We start from the raw sequence: 15062 nt of genomic DNA, 5'->3' as shown, positions 1-15062 counted from the left end.
ATGGGTGCCAGTTGAAAAACCAGAACCAATTGGGCCTGGCGGCGCAGGGTACGCCTTAATCTCCTGGGTTCTCCTGCTTCAGCTAACAGAGACACGGGGACACTCTGTTGGCGTAAAAGATCAGATTTTATTAGCTGCAGCTAGTACAGTTGTCCTAGAAGTACACACGGTATGTTCTCAGGAGACTGCCACTTCACTCCGTGGCGCACAATCTTTTATAGTACATAGGTGACATATACATTAACGAAGGACACACCTAAAACATACATGAAAAACCAGTAGGAATAGTCCGAAAGAAAGTCAGAGCCAATAGAAAAAGTCGGAAAACAAAAGTATCGAGTAACTCGAAGAAGCCTCTCCTCCAACTGTGTTTGCCACCCCTCCCACAGGTTAAGGTATTAACATGTCTGTAGCTGGCTTGCAGGTGGCGAGATACGTTTGTGTGTTTTGGAGGACAGTTGTGAAACGAGAGAATACGAGCGGAGGACAGCGAAGGCCAGAAGATAAGACAAAGTCAGGAGAGAATAGTGTGAACCAACAGATAGTTAAGACAGGGATTAGGAAAACCAGACAGGGATTAGTGTACTCTGCCAGTCTCTAACACCAGCTTCGTAAACAGAGGCACAAGGCTATTTTGACACAATATTGCAGGAAAAACCAGAAAAGACTTTGTTTGTCGTGCTGCCTGAGTGCGGGCAACACAAAATGGCAGCGGAGCACAAAATGGCGGATCAATGCGATCGTGATCGAAAATCGAATTTCCTCAGTCCTCTGAGCCAGCTCACGGTTCTTGTTCTTCTTCTGTTTCACAACCCTCTTCAGATCATGCCGCCACTTCATGATTTCATGCTTGGAGCGCGGGGTGGTCCCTACTGCATTGACCTTGTTGACTATCCTTTCCCACATTTGTGCTCTTGTGGCTGATGGTGTTTGTTGGACCAGTGTACCAAAAAATTGTGGCTCTACTCTGATTATCTCATCTACCATGACTGACAACTCACTCTCTGTGAATTTTGGCATTTTCTGTGGTGTGTGATGCGCTAATGTGCTAATGTTTTGAGGTGCAGTTGTGAGGGTGAGGGGGTGGTGTGGGGATGTGTATGTGTGTTGTTGTGCTGGTGAGATGTGTGGTGTTTTGCCTATACAATGTGCTGCAGGGTTTGGTTCCTTCAGTGGTGGAGTAGTGCAAAGGATTCTGGGCAGGGAAGGGGCTGGTTTTATACTCAGCTATGTGGGTGTGTCAAAATGTGGTATTGCTGTCAGGTGTGTTGAATGGGTTGTCCTGGGATTTTGTATTTTTGAAATTGCCATGGGGGTGTGTCATTGGGGTGTGTTAGATGTTTTTGGGGGCAGAGCTAGTTTGCTGTGTGTACTTGGTGGCCTTGTTGTGTGTTTTTTTGGTCGACCGCCATATTTGTCACGGAGCATCCGAAGCGGTGGCTATGCTACAGCCCGTCCGCCGGCTCTCCCATTCATCACTGTTTGCGACCGTGGAGGTCGGAAACAGCGGAATGTCCTACTGTCACATTGGGGGAATCCTAATTTTACGTGCGGACACTCCGCTGGCCTGGTTTGGTGTGTTTCTGCCGCAAATCCAACCGCCGCGGATAGATTTTCACCAGCTCCGCCTGCTACCGGCGGTCTTCGTGGCCTCGTTCTGCCGCGGTTGGAATTTTTTGGAGGTTGAGCCTAATCAGACCACCGGTATTGCCGGGGTACCAGCGGACGGTTAATTTCTGCTACCATGGCGGTCAGGGTGGTTTTCCCACCGCTATCCTAATAGACTCCTTAGTTGTGAGCTGCTTTTATGTGGTTTGAATGTAATGAATTTTAGGTGCCATTAATTGATTTCAGGTGTATGTACTTACTAGTTAGTTTACTATGTCTATTTCCCACCTTCTCTGCCATGCGGGGTCATCCGCTCTGAAAGCGGAGTCTCCTCCCTGAGTGCAGACTTTCTGCCCAAGTGTGAACTCTCCACCCTTGGCGCAGAGACTCCGCAGGCGTAAAGATACTACTCTTAAAAGCATTTGTGAATACACAAACATGGCAAACTTATACAAAAGTGTAAGTTTACCTTTGTAAATCAGGCCCAACATATGTGTGTGGGTTTTTTGGAGGGGAGGAGCAAGAAAGGTCCATCCCATTACAAGTTGTAGCTTTGTAGTCCACTAAGAAATGAGGAATTACCATAGGAATCAGCAGTTCCGTGTCCCATTCACCTTCCCATTCCCCTTGTCACTGTTGACTTTGCCTTGGACTTACACCTGGAGATTTTGTCTGCTTCAAGGTGAAAGTAAACGTCCGCAATATTTCCTGTAGTTGGTTATCAGTTTCTGGCAAAGCACGCATTTTGCTACAAAACACACGCTCCACACCCGCCGATTTAAAAATGGTCAACCAATCTACAGAAGTCAATTGAAAAATCATAATCTTCGGCAGATATCATTCTTCGATTTCCTAATTTCAATGGTCATTATTTTTCACATTCCATCAATCTAGATGTCCAAGACAAAGTAAGAAGCCAGATTGAGTAAGTTGTAAATCTTTGGGGCTTAGACAAATGTACATCCAAAATAGGAATTCAAGAAAGTAAATCCTGGAAGTCCTTCCATATGTTGCAGTCTTGATTTCCTACCAGTGCCCTAGAATGTCTCATTGGCTTTAACTCCATCCAGAACAAATGGTAAACGTCACTCATCAAATGAGGCCTAAAGATACTGAAGGCAAACAGGGGCCGTGTTGTAAATAACACATGCAAGGAACTGTTGAAAAATCATTTCTATGCACACATCATGGTGAGTTTAGTGCTTTATTCCAGTCATCACCATATCTGCTAACATTGTAACTGCTCACAATAACTGTCCCACTTTACAAGCCCTCAAATTCACCCTCTCTGAGTCTTTTGTTTTTTATCTATTAAACGTTTGCAATGCAAAAACATGCTCGAAGGCTATGTTCTATATTGATAGCTTGAACTCTTATATACACTCATTGTTTAAGTTCCAGAGGGGATCGATTAATTTAATTATTGTGGGATATTTCAATATTCACCCATGCAAAGTCCCAACGGATGTCTCAAACATTTCACAGAGGTGTGTGTTCACACCTGGGTTTTCTTTGGAACTTTCACCTGAAGAGACTGCTTTAGCTTCAATGTCTTGTATCCACATTACACATGTTAAAAAAGCCTCAAGGTGTGGGTCTATTCCCACACTCTAAGGAAGGTGTTCTACCACCATTATCGACTACATTTTTCTGTCAGTACCACTATATCCCTTGATATTCAAATTTAGTGTCTCTAGTCAGGCTTTCAGTGACCAAAACCCTTTAATCATAATTCACCTCCCACTGAAAAGGCATAGCCTCGGGTGACTGTCAGTTCACACGCTTCCCCGCGCAGCCTGGCTCAGGTTTCAAAAAGCATCGATTGTTAAGCTGAATTAGAACAAAGAATATTAGTCTGAATTCACGGCACCGTTTCGGTTTCCCAGGGCAGGACGGAAAGCAGAGCCACAGGATCAGCCAAGAAGAAGGAAGAGCACTATCGTGAAGGGATTTGCCATCGCCAGCCAGACCCAGCGAGGAAACCACTCCATCAACTCCTCGGTACATAGATCAGAGCCAGACGGCAGAGCAGAGCGGAGCCGGGGAATTGGTGAGGATTCCGAAAAAACTCAACCGCTGTAACCGCTTTTATCATCGCCGTCACAGCCTCACAGCCTCTGCCATCGCCGACACTGCTCTTACCCCCGAACCGCATCAGGAGAGCTGTGAGAGGCGCTGCGTTGGCCCCGGGAATCCACACCCTCCTGCTCCCGAAAAACTTGGTGGGAACTTGGCGGGAATTGCAGTAGACCTGCGGACTCGGCAGGATCAGGCGGAGCCTGCAAGCAAAACCAGCAAGCAAGCCAGCCGGTGAGACTTGAGCTTCCCGGGCGCCAGCGGTGTTAGTATGATCCACAGCGGTGGCGGGGGGGGCAGCGGGGGAGTTGCAGATTCAACAGGCTGTCTGGGCTCCAGTCTTCAGCCTTTGGCCCCACCCTTGCCACACAATATACATAACACACAGGCCACAGAAGAGTGGGAGTTGCAGTATTGTGAGGATTGAGAATTTAAGTCCTCGGACAAGCTCACCTACTGCAGAAGACCCCCTCACTGCTCAGTATTGAGCTCCTGATCCTCCAAGCCCCCAAAACCCTGGGCTAGCAAGTCTGTAGTGCACATCTGAATATCTGAGTTACAATCAATTAAGCAACTTCATACTTAACTTAAACTTAACTTAAACTCATAGCCAGACTCTTGACATAATAGAAGGCGACTAGATTAGGTTGAACTAAGGCTAGCAACCTGAGACCCCGAAACCACTGAAAAGGCCGGTACACTCTCAGAGAATCCAGTCACCTTACTTACTTACTAATAGCACCGGATAGTGTCGGATAGTGTCGGAGAACATTGGGAACATTGAGAACAAAAGGAGACGAGTATCCTGGTCAGCTCAACAGAATACGATCAGGCAAGGAACGGCGGAGCGTCACTAGTGTAATCAATAACTGGAAAAAGAAGAACAAGGTTCTTAAAGTACCTACGAACTAACCAGGCAATGTTCCATCCTGCAATGTGGAGAACACGGCAACGGTTGGCACAACAGCCGACACAGACTCAGTCCAGACGCCAATGCTGATAAAGATAAGCGATGGCCCTCCACCACTTGAGAAAAAACAAAAATCCGGTTATCAACCTAAAATTTACTCTAAGTTCTTCTTCGTAAAAGATGCTGGCGCACTACTAAACCACGCCAATGAAACACAGCGGGGACTTCCCTCCCCCCTAATCCCAGAAAAATCTACAACGCAAGCAACCGAAGCAACTGAAGGGACAAGGGAAAGAACAGCCTCAAAAACAACCCTAAGAAGTCCATCATCAAAGCCCGCCCAGGAAAACAACTACGAGAGACAGCAGAGACATCAGAGACTACACTCAACACCTATTAATGATGAAGACGTTGATGGTGTCAGAGGTGTCAGAGTTGTTAGAGGTGTCAGAGGAGTCAGAGATCAATATGAAGACAATGACGGAAGCAACAGCAACGATAGCAATGTCTGCCTCGCCCCTAACAAAGACCATTTAACCAGCAGTACTGAAAAAGCGAATAAGGAAACAAGGGAATTTTGGCAATCTTTGGCCACCTCACCCTCTACTGAGTTCCTAGAGACACTGAGAGTACCCTTAGAACCCTCAATTTCAATCTGGATGAATCATCAAGCAAAGAAAGAAATAGCAACTCAACATCAACACCTCAAACTTACTAAAGCGCCGTTTAACTCCAACACATCTATGGAGCATAAAACGGTTAACAATACATTAGCAGAACTACAACCAAAACCCAAGGAAGACAAGGTCGATCATAAGAGTATTGAAGAACTAACTCCCGCCCACACCAGACTAGACAGCGGGCCACAGTACCCTCAAGATCTCCAGGACCCGGAAATAGACTTATTGAACATCACCCCACCAGACCAAATCTTTGGAAGGACATCAAGTAATTTCGACGCCAAAGCAATCCAATAGCATCCAGGAGGAAACTCCAAAGAACCATGAGGAGACCTGCAGCCACTCTTGCAAGAAAAAATCCTCTCTCACAACTAATGAATGGGAAAAAGTGGTCATTACATACATCCTGGGAAAAAGATACAAGCCCCATCATACTGAGGAGTCCATAACAAAGCAGACCAACGAAGAGACACCAACCGAACAGAACAAGTTTTGGGAGTCCCTATTAAATACCATGCAACTATCTACAAAAGCTATGGAATAACATTCGGATAAGATGGACATTCAGTTAGCTCTACTCAATTGCTTAGCAACAAATGTCGCAAGTATCAACAACGAACTCTTGGAATTGAACAACTTAATCAAGAGAGTCCAATCTGAAACAACAATAAACCCCCCAAGCTGTGCATGCTTCTCAATAGCTGACAAAATCACCACATTACCCACAGTAATGCGAGACCTCCTAACCAAAATAAAGGAAGTAAATAACATCGATAACAAAAATGGATCTCAAAAAGACCATCCTAAAAGTGAAGGAAAAGTGAAGACAGTGCTCTAGAGAAGGAACTCAATAACAATCTGTCCAAAGAGTCATTGAGCTATTCCAAACTAACTAAGGAAAGCAAAAACACAAACGCACTGCACGAAGAAGACAAAGACAAGAATCCCGGACAGGAAAAACAAGCGCAGTCACTCCGCAAACAACTCCAAGACAACAAGGAAGCCCCGAGGTGAGGAAATATCAGGAACTGAATCAGAAAGAGCTCAAGGGAAATCACCAAAAAGAAGAAAAGCATTTGCGCAGCCCCATAGAGTCATCAAGTAAGCCCGAAGACGAGGACGATGACACACAGCTATTCAAGACGCAATCGTCAAAACAACGCCGCAAAATGAGAAGAAAAGGGAGGAATAAAACTACCTCCATTCAGACCGTCTTCCAAATGAGGGGCAAGAACCCAAAGAGATCTCCGGAACACAACTGCACCAATGAACCTTCTCCTCAACATAAGATAATGACGGCATCAAATGAACCCTCACAAGGGGGTCCTGAAGACAAAGAAAGATCACCTTCAAATAAAAGCCAAAAGACCGCAAAAGAAAGTGAGTCCAAACAAACTGAAAAACTCCGACAACTGTTCAGTCTGAAACAAAGGATGAAAAAACAACGAGTAGCACCCAAAAAGAAATGAGGAAAAAAGTCTGGATAGATAATAAAATTGAAACAATATTGTAAGATTCACTAATCAAAGATCAAGAAACAGATGTGATGGTCAAATGCAGGTTTATTCCTAGAGATCCCATCCATCGAGACTCCATACAGCAACTCCAGTTTACATCTGAATCTCCAAGCCTAGAATCCAGTGACATCAAGGATGACACTGCTAACATTCTGAAATTACCATGCAACAACAAAGTGAGGCAATTTGTATGCCATGCTTATGACATACTACACACCTCCCTTCGTCACATTAAATTTAGAACACAAATGAATCCTCTTACAATAAAACTAAAAATACACGCCTCAAAATAAAACAAAGCATATTCTCTAAACATAGTCCAGTAAAAAGATGGCTTCTTACAAACTCTGGTCGAAGCACGATTCCTAACTCCGTCAGATGAGCTAGGATTGACATCATCGTTATTGCCACCATGACATCCATCCACCCTTCCTTTTAACACTACAACCCTATTCAAATTCCAAATTCGATGATCCTGAGTCTTTATTGCTTTTTTAAATACTTTAAGAACACTCATAGGTTTCATGAATTTAGAAATAGAATTCCCCATCAATCCAGGACGTTTGATCATAACCACATCGCCCACCACAACCTTAGTTGTCCTCACACTTTTTTTTTATCATAGTAATCCTTTCTTGAATTACCTTTTTCTTCCTCTCTCTTCTGAACCATTTCCTTATCACACTCCTTTCCTTACCCTTCTCTAACTCATATTTGTTGACCCATGTTGGTTCTACATTAGTATTGGGAACTCTCCCACGGAACAACAAAAAAGGTGTTTTACCTGTAGTTGAGTGAGGAGACAATCTATATTCCTCAATTTTTTTTTAGCACTTCATCTTTCCAATTTGAGGACATGGATTTTGACAATGCAATCGTCTCTTTAATTACCCTGTTAAATCCCTCCACCATCCCATTTGGCTCGGGATGGTAAAGAGAGAACAACTTATGAGTAATGCCCTTGGATGCTAAAAATTTTTGCATTTCATTTGACACAAATTGCACGCCATTGTCCGTTAATATGGAATTAGGAATTCCCTCTTTGGAGAAAAGATTCCTCGAACATTTAATTATGTGATTTGTGTCTATACTCCACAAAAAGAAGATTTCAGGCCAACGTGAAAACATATCGATAACCACTAATTCAAATGATTGTGATCCATTAGAGTGAATGGGACCAAGAATATCCATAGCAATGTCCTGCCACGGATTCAACGGACGCCTCCTTACCACCATAGGCTGAACACACGTACACTTAGACTTTTCACTTAAAGTGCATGGTATGCAATCTCTAATTACACGTTCCACTTCTATGTCCATGCCCGGCCACCTATAAGACATTCTCAAGCGTTCTTTAGACTTTGTAATGCCTGCATGAGAAGAATGTACTAGATCTATGAGTTCTTTCCTAAGACTAGAAGGAGGAATCAGTCTCGTTCTCCGAAACAAGAGGTTGTTCTCTATCGACAACTCATTACGCACAGTCCAAAATTTCCTAGAGTCTGGAGATCCTTGTTTGTTACTGTTCCAGCCCCTCTTAACTAAATCTATAACCTCATTTAGAACATTATCCATAGTCATTTCTTTACCCCATCTCTCTTCATCAATGATACTCTGCTCAACAACACACACCAATTCTTCAGAATCTTCCCAAACATCCTCCTCAGTTGATTTCATCGGTGTGAGGCGTGACAGTACATCCACCACATTATTCTCAACTCCTGGTATATATTTTATATCAAAATTATATTCCTGCAGGCCTATCACCCATCTAGTAATTCTACTAGAAACCAAATCCAGGCCCTTTTTGCTGAATATCTCTACCAGCGGCTTGTGATCTGTCCTCACCTCAAAGTTAATGCCCCAAAGAAACTTCTTCAACTTTCTTACTGCCCAGTACACTGCAAGAGATTCTCGTTCCACAACAGAATACCTTGTTTCAGGATCCTTAAGACTACGTGACAAACACATAACAGTATAGATGCCACCCTCACCTTGTTGTTGCAGGACAGCACCTAGACCCTTTTCACTTGCATCTGTGATAAGGACTGGTTTAATCTTAGGATTAAAGCTAGCAAGCGAAGGAGCAGCCTTACGTTTACTTTTTATGTCCTGGAACTCATGCTCACAATCTTCCGTCCACTGAAAATCAACTCCCTTTCTTAGTAAACGTCTCATGTTTACTGTACAATTAGCAAAGTTCTTCACAAATTTTGAGTAGTACACAACAACCCCTAAAAACTTCATGAGTTCACTTTTGTTAGCAGGAGAACTCATTTCTTGGATAGTGTTGACCAAGTCTTTTTTAGGTTTCACAGCCTCACAAGTTATATTATGTCCAAAATAATCAATGGAGTTGGTCCTAAATTTACATTTTTCAGCCTTTATTGTTAAGTTATGTTCAGACAACCTTCTCAACACAGACCTCAAGCGGCCATCATGTTGATTGGTATCTTGCCCAAAAACTAAAATGTCATCCTGGTAGACATAAATACCTGGTAAACCTTGAAGCATATTTTCCATGACCCTCTGAAAGACGGAAGAGGCCGATTCCAACCCAAAGGGCATACGTATGAATCTGAAAGTTCCAAATGGTGTTATAAACGAAGTGTAATCCCTACACGACTCTTCCAACTCTATTTGGTGGTATGCCGAAGTCAGGTCAATAGTGCTAAATACCTTAGCTCCACCCAATAGAGCCAGTAACTCATTAATATTTGGCAAAGGGTATTTATCAATTATCACACACTTATTTAGCTGTCTCAAGTCGATGCAGAGTCTCAGATCCCCATTAGGTTTGCGTGCTGCTACAACTGGGGCCAACCATTCAGTCCCTTCAACCTCCTCTATTATGCCACCTCTTTTTAATTTTACAATCTCTTCCTGCATGTCGTCCCTTACCGAAAGGGGTACATTCCTCACTTTGCTACATATAGGAGTAGCATCCTTCTTAAGTAATATTTTATGTTTATATTCTTTGAGACAACCCAATTCTTTTCTGAACACACCTGGATACTCTCATTTGAGACTTTCGACAAGATTCCTATTGACATCCCCCACCTTCCCAATGGAGTTTACATCACATTTCAACTGAATAGGAGGATCCCCATTGGGATCTAAGAAGACACCAAGATCCCCTTGATGGATCCAACTAATGATGCTGTCACCTTTCTTTGACACGTAAATCTTGCCTGAAATTAATCTCTCTTTGTATTCAATTAGACCTACAAAATAACCATGTAATTTGATGGGCTGCCCACCATAAGCCAATGGCTTTATATCAGGCTTTAAAAGATTAACCTTACTTTTTAGATTATTCATATAGAATTCACTTGACACAAGTGTGATTTTCGCCCCTGAATCAAATAAGACTCTGTTTTTTTTTCCTTCCACTAAAATTTCATCAATTGGTGAATTTCTTTTCTTCTCACCAGTTACTACTTGCACAACAATCTGACCACATTCATATTCTTCAGAATTGGACTCATCATAGCTACCATCATTCACTCTTTCACATTTGGTACATTCCTACTATTACACATGGAGGCAAAATGACCTTTCTTTTTACACTTGGGACACCTTGAGCCAAGAGCTGGCCACTTAGGATTATTTGCTAAATGTCCTAACTTCCCACATCTGAAGCACTTGCTATTTATCCACTTCTCATTTGTCTTTCCTTTTACCGATGAAGATTCCTTCTGAGTTTTATCTTGATCTTTAAAGTCCATTTTGCTCTTACTCTTCACCTCTTGAATCTTACAATCATTAGATGAATCTTTTTTTAAAACGGCGACACATTTAATGGAGTGGTCTATTCTTTTAGCAACGACTAGAACTTCATCTAAAGTGGGCTCATCGCGCAACCACAACTCTTCCCTAACTTTCTCTATATTGCACCCAAACATGAACTGATCACGAATGCGTTCGTCGGTTGTGCCATCAAATTTACATGAAGATGCAAGTTTTCTCAATATGTGTATATATCCTTCTACTGTCTCTTCATCCGCTTGCATCCTCTTGGCAAAAGTATACCTTTCCAGAATGGTACTTACTTTGGGTAAGTAGTGTTTATCTAGTTTTTTTATGCAGATCTCATCATCATTGAGTCTATTTGCTTCCTCACGCGATAGCTCAGGAAGATGGTCGAAAACGTCTTGCCCCTCTGACCCCAAACAATGCAATAATAGTGCAGATCTCCTCTCCGCACTAAGCGAAGGGCCACATACTCTGGCATAAAGTTCAAATACTACTTTCCATTTTTTCCATTTAATATTAGGGTTGCCAGGCTCAGACAAAAAAAATGGAGCTGCAGTGACGTTCTGCATTATATGGTGAAAACTGCACGTAACAAATCAACAATACAAGGCTAAGTGTGAAAACAGAATAAATAAAAAGAAAATGTATGCGCAAACCTAAGATGGCTCAAATATAATGTGAATTTGTCAGTTAAATATTGCTGATACCTTGACATGCCCTTTAAAGTGCAGCATAGATCATTTTAAAATCCGATCTAAAATTAAAATCAAGGGTAATATTATCTGTAATTCATTGGAGAAACAATCCTTTCCCAAAGTTACCTCTTACTTCGTGAAGCGCACGATGGAGAAAGAAAATTGTGTTCACCGGGAAAATCTAAGAACTGAAAGCCGTGCGTATCGGCAAAAGCTACTCGGTTGCTAGGAAACGCACATTAAGCATTCAAAATGGCTTCCACGTTGCAGAGACCTCATGCGTGCTTCCACGTTGCAGTGACCTCATGCGTGCAATACGTTGTAACGCTAGTGCGTCTGACGTGCTGAATCAAATGGAGTGGGAACGACAAGCATTCTTTAGCTGATTCTTAACCAGGCAACACAGTCGAACACTCCACGAGACTGCTAAGAATTGTTGTTGTGATGACTTGAAAGTTATAACGAAGCGGAGCGAGGGAATACGTTAGCAATGTTCTCTCAATTTCCAGTGAAACGAAGTTTACGAGTCACATTACACCCCAATATGAATTTAGCATGGAGGTCAACTTGTAGTCAAATCAAAACTCTCGTAATAGCCGAAGAATAACACAGCTCTCAAATTTCGTTTCACCAAAGCTCCGCAGTAGGTCTTAAGTAATCCACAATGGTAAATGGCAATCCTTGGATGCTCCACGCACAGTCGAGTTAGCGTTATCTCAGCTACGTACAATCCAAATTTAACAGCCACTTCCACGGGTACAGCGAGTTCCAGGAGCCTTGTACCTCACGAATTGGAATATTTCTCACCAAGATTTGAGGTCGTGTTGGGATCTCAGAATGTGTTTCCCTGCCGACTACGCCAGTGTAAGATTCACTAATCAAAGATCAAGAAACAGATGTGATGGTCAAATGCAGGTTTATTCCTAGAGATCCCATCCATCCAGACTCCATACAGCAACTCCAGTTTACATCTGAATCTCCAAGCCTAGAATCCAGTGACATCAAGGATGACACTGCTAACATTCTGCAATTACCATGCAACAACAAAGTGAGGCAATTTGTATGCCATGCTTATGACATACTACAAATATAAACTCCAATCGCCCAAGCCAGACTAGACGTGGAATTGGCAAAAAATACAAATACCAAAATAAAAACTCATACGCAAGTCCATTTGGCCAAAACAGCAGCAAAAGGGCAGGCTGAGGCGGCGATCCCCGCCCTCATATGGGAACTTGGAAATGATGCCGGCGCTGTCTCCCAGCCACCTAGATATCCACACGAGTGGGAAACACAGCCAAGAATGGAAACACTTCAAGAAACCACAACGCAGAAAGAATCTAAAACAATCTTATTTATCCCAGAGTTTAAATCTAAAGACCGGGAAGACACCCTAAATAGAGGCAACATTCTTCAATTGTTAATCTCTATTAGTAACCTGTCTGGCAGTGTTACTCAAGATCTGGACTCCGTAGAATTTGTGTGACTCAATCATCTATCAGAGCAAGAAATATCAAAAACCACCTGGACATCAGGGGAGACAGTGGAGAAAATTCTAAAAGAAAACTGCCAACTAGAAGCATGGGGGATCCGTATAAAACCACAGTACAACGTGGGCTACCTAGAACCATTTCTCCAAAAAGACAAAGATCATAACTGGGACCCCTTCAAAAGAACCAGAACCAGAGGATCTACGCAATCAGTGCTGAAAGGGGCTCGGAGTACCACAGTAGAAGCGAGGGACAGCGCAAGTCCACGTAATCAGAGAAACATCGAGAACACAACATCAGAAGACTGGTCCTGGCTAGCAAAAACCATCAACAATAGGTGCACTGACCCATGACAGGCCATCAAACAAGGAGAAGATGCTTCGCAACTAAAAATCTGCTCCTGGAATATAAACGGGCTAGAGTAAAACATTATGCTTATAGAACTATTAATGTATTTTCAGCAGTTCAACCTAATTCTACTTCAAGAAACTTGGGCGGCAGAACCTCTCCACCTCCAAGGCTTGAAGTCATATCTCCTACCAGCTAGTAGAAGCTCGAAGTACGGTCGTCTGAAAGGTGGCTTAACCACGTACACATCAATAAAAACAGTAAGCTCAGCCAAAGAATTAACGATGAAGTATACATCTAATAATGGGATCAATGCAATTCAGATTGAGATTGTGGGACCCAAGGAAAATAAACAGCAAGTGGTATTGGTTAACACCTACATTCACCCTAGAGAGAAAAAACAGGAGCAAAATCTCTAGTGTCAGAATTAACAAAGAACATGACTGCAGCAACAACCCCACATTACATCATCTCAAGCAACTTCAATATATCTCTCAGCGGGAAAAATGGCAACAACAATCCAGCAGAAGAACAACTATTTGAATGGGGGTTCTCCCCGCTGGGTGAAAGGAAGTGGGGTAATCAAACCAAGGTATCTAAAAACCTATTGATGGATCTAAGAAGCCTTGGTCTGATAGCATTAAATGGCAGACTCTCGGGCGATTGCCCTCAAGCAGCAACCTACCACAACACGGTGACAAGTTCAGCAATAGACTACACCTTCATATCTCTCCCACTTCTCAATCTAGTAAGCGAGTTTGAGATTGGAATAATGGACTGTTGCGATCAATTGCCACAAGAGCTTAAACTGGAGGTTCAAGGCACAGCGCAAACTTTCCCAAAAGAAATTCAAGACTTAACAGTAACCTCAAACCAAAGAAGAATAAAATACAAAATAAAGGACCAGGAAAAATTTATGGAGAAGGCAAAAACCTGCTGGAAAGAAAACAGAATGAATGAAGAAGATAACATCAAGGCCTGGGAGATTTTCTTAGATAACTTCAGCTCAGCTAACGCTAAATCCAACACAGGAGCGGCCACAGGCGGAATTAAGAACCATCAAAGACTATTCATTGGAAATAAGTGCGAACAAAGAAAGACCACTGCTTCAAACCAAGCCAGTGATCTGAAGCTAATAAAAAGGGAGATCAACAGAACAATTTGCAAACTCCATCAGAGAGGCCCCAACATTAGCTTACAAGCAGAACTAAGGAAATTAAAGTGCAGAAAGAACAAAATTGCCTGGCAAATAAGGAAAGAATCCATGGAGAAGACATGGGCCAAGTTGCTATATGACGTCAAAAATAACAACAGCACAAGATTCTGGCGCACTGTGAACAACCTAGACAACCCAAGGGCTTATGAAATAAATTCACAGATGACAGAAGAAGATTGGGTACAGTACCTGCAGCATCATTTCAACAAAAAAAGGATGAAATTTCCCAAGACACCACGACCATAACTGTTCTCTGAAATCACGAAAGATCCTAGGAGAAGAGACTTTCATGTTATTCACAAACAAACAGATCAAAAACCGAATTTCCAAAGGCAAGAAAGAGGGCGCCCCGGGGCCCAATGGAATTCCTCCAAGTCTATACAAACAAGACCCAGACTATTGGGCCGAACATCTACGACCCCTCTTTAAAAGCATCCTGGATGCGGGAAAATTCCAAATTCCTGAAAAGGATCTATTATTTCCCCTATTTACAAAAAAGGCAGTAAAAATCAAGCAAAGAATTATAGGTTAATAGTCCTTATTGACATAGATGCAAAATATTTTGCAGGGGTCCTACTAGAAGAGCTCTCCGAATGGGCATCAGCAAAGGGATTAATTCCTATTAACCAAACAGGCTTTCAAAGAACCACAGGGACGACAACAAACATTCTAGCCCTCTCTCTATTAACAGATGCCTCAGTCAAGATGAAGAAACCATTATTCGTCTGTTTCCTTGACTATACGTCTGCCTTCGATAGCATTGACA

This window comes from Triturus cristatus, chromosome 6, assembly GCF_964204655.1.
Source record: "Triturus cristatus chromosome 6, aTriCri1.1, whole genome shotgun sequence".
NCBI lineage: Eukaryota > Metazoa > Chordata > Amphibia > Caudata > Salamandridae > Triturus > Triturus cristatus.
The sequence above is the reverse complement of the archived record's forward strand: the minus strand, read 5'-3'. Positions refer to the sequence as shown.